The 3,164-nt window shown below is 37.7% G+C and overlaps 1 pseudogene; it reads left to right on the top strand.

The window, feature by feature from the left end:
* Positions 1-2,234: 2,234 nt before the first annotated feature.
* Positions 2,235-2,799, top strand: LOC150050207 (prefoldin subunit 3 pseudogene; annotated as a pseudogene).
* The last annotated feature ends 365 nt before the right edge of the window (positions 2,800-3,164 follow it).

Here is a 3,164-nt window from a genome sequence, read left to right as displayed (position 1 = left end):
GAATTTTGATACCCCTTCCCATGTTTTTTTCCCCACTTTCCTCTCCCCCACCCCCTATGAAGATTTTTTTAAGACTATATTTTAAAGGCAATAGAGTTATGTAAGTCAGGTAATGAGTACCTGTCCTTTTGAACAGTGTTGCCTCTTTCCTCATCCTCTCCCAGGTTTCCCCTCCCAATTCCCATTCCCTGCATTGTATAGTTCATAGTGTCTAGTGGATTTCACTGATGAATTAGTTCACCCTTTGTCCCACCTCTCTGTGCTTCCCCTTCCTCTTCTCAAATCAGATAAACTTGTATATAAATGGTACAGAATCAGAAATTCTACATAGTCAACAGACAAGACAAAATAATGGCATTTGCAGGGAAGTAGATGAATCTGAGTGAATCATGTTGAGTGAGACAAGTCAAGACTAAAGGAACAAAAGGCACATGGTATCCTTAATATATGGCTATTAGATCTAAACAGTACAGAACAAGGACTCAATATTTGCATACCCAATGCTATGGGAATGGTATTGGAAATATAAACAAAACTGTATAGACATAAAAATCTATGACTCCATAGACATAATGTTTTATTACATAGATTAATATGTATCTATGACATACAAATCCTCAGCCTAATTTTAATAATGTTCTAAAATCTAAGTGCCAGTGATTGTATATAGAGATTCCCTTCTTAAATACTTGTTAAATATGTCATTTGAAATATGATATAAAAATCAATGTTAATAAATTCTTTAATAAAAAAACAGTGACAGAGGGGAATAAACCAAAGTCATAAAAGGAAAAAAAAGACAGAGAGGAGAGGGAGGGGGGGAGGAAGAAAAGGAAGGAAGGAAGGAAGGATGTAAGGAGAACCACCAACAGTACAAAAAATTAAACCTCTCAAAAACAACTTTTTTTAGAAACAACAATCCAATTAATAAATGGCCTAAAGACTTAAAGAGAGACTTCCATGAAGAAAAAATACGAATGGCCAATAGACATGTGAAGAAATGCTCAATATCTCTGGCTGTAAAAAGACACGAAAATCAAAACAATATTGAGATCCCACCTCACCCCTTGGAATGGCCATTATGAAAGAGATTAACAATGGCAGATGCTAGAGAGGATGTGGCCAAAAGGGAATTCTACTACACTGTTAGTGGACATGTTCAACTACTCTGGAAAGCAGATCCTCAAAAGACTGAACATAGAACTTCCCTGTAACCCAGCATCTATCTAAATGACTGCTAACCAGGCTACACTATAGCCACCAGCATGACTATATTCATTGCAGCATTGTTTACCATAGCCAAGATATGAAATCAATCCAGATGTTCTACACTGGATGAATGGATCATGACAATGCAGTATATAGACACAATTCTATGCTTCTATCAGAAAGAATGACATTGTCCCATTGGTAAGGAAATGGAAAGGCTTGGGAAAAAATTATACTAAATGTAGTAAGCCAGACCCAAAGACATATAGGATGCATGGTTTACCTCATTTGTAATCATTAGAATGTGCCAATAAATCTACAGGTAGACCCAATGGATAGTAAAAGACAAATAATTACACCTGGATATATGATTATATATGATTAATTAAACGCCAATTTAAACATTCACACAGTGAAAACAAAGGAGGATATTCTTAGGAAAGGATCGCAAGGGCTTGATACCTATGTGCATATGATCATACTGCTTATGTGACAGAGTGCTTGTCTTGAGCAAAAGTGCTCAAGGACAGTACCCAGGCCCTGAGTTCAAGCACCAGGACTAGTTAAAAATAATAATGCCTATGAAAACAAATTTTAATATTATCAGTGCTGCCAGGTTCTAGTGGCTCCTGCTTGTAATCTTAGCTGCTCAGGAGTCTGAGATCTGAGGCTTATGATTCAAGGTGGGCAAAAAAGTCCATAAGACTTTTAGCTACAATTAACCACCAGAAAACCTCTCCTGTGGCACTGTGGCTCTAAATGATAAAATATCATCCTTGTGCAAAAGAGCTCAGAAACAGAGCCCAAGCGTAAGCCCCATGACTAACAACAACAAAAAATTGCTTAAGAAGGGGAGAGACCTATAATTCTGTGATGGCCTTGAACACAAATTGTCTTGAACATTAATTCAACCCTTTGTGTGAACCCTCTGTAAGCACTGCATGAGAAACACCAGGAATGTGAGTTAATTGCTAGCTCATTTTCTTAAGATGCCAGCTACTAAGGATGATGGTATCTTTGAAGATGTGGTTCCAGGGACTGGGCTGCAGGCTTTACTTGAGGATTCCTGAAGCCATGTTTGTGGAAGGTATAGATAACTTCATGAAACACGCTGGGAATAAGATTGCAGATACAGTACTGAAGAAGCTGGATGAACAATATCAGAAGTATAAATTTATGGAACTCAACCTTGCCCAAAAGAAAGAAGCCTAAAAAGTCAGGTTTCTGAAATTAAACAGACTTTAGAAATTCTAAAATAGATGCGGCAGAAAAAAACAATCCCCCAATTCAATGGAGAGCAGATTTTTATTGGCAGATAACCCGTACTGCGAAGCTAAAGTTCCTCCTACTGATAAAAGTGTGTCTGTGGTTGGGGACTAATGTAATGCTTGAATATGGTATTGATGGAGCTCAGGCATTGTTGCAAAAGAATTTATCTACCGTTACAAAGAACTTGCATTCTCTTGAGGAAGATCTTGATTTCTCTGAGATCAGTTTACTGCTACTGAAGTCCATATGGCCAGGGTTTATAATTGGGATGCAAAAAGAGGAAACAAAGATGATTCTACCAAGAGCAGAGCAGAAAGCTGACAACAAAAAATGTGATTCACTTTTACAAACATGTTAGTTTAAATATACCAGTGTTTACCTATGGCCACCTAATCTTTGATAAGGAAGCCAAAAAAATAGAATGGAAGGAAGACAGCCTCTTCAACAAGTGATGCTGGCAGAACTGGTTAAGCACCTGCAGAAAACTAAAGTTGGATCCTTCTTTGTCACCCTGCAGTAGAAATAACTCCAAATGGATCAAATACCTCAAGGTAAAAGCTGACACACTGAAAACTTTACAAGAAGGAATAGGAGATACACTAGGTGTCCTTGGCACAGGTAGAAACATTCTCAAAAAGGACCAAGAAACACAACAAATCAGAGAAAGTCTGGATAGGTGGGACTGC

This window comes from Megascapheus bottae, chromosome 18 (assembly GCF_031878675.1).
Source record: "Megascapheus bottae isolate mThoBot1 chromosome 18, mThoBot2.hap1, whole genome shotgun sequence".
Taxonomy (NCBI): domain Eukaryota; kingdom Metazoa; phylum Chordata; class Mammalia; order Rodentia; family Geomyidae; genus Megascapheus; species Megascapheus bottae.
The sequence above is the reverse complement of the archived record's forward strand: the minus strand, read 5'-3'. Positions and strand labels throughout refer to the sequence as shown.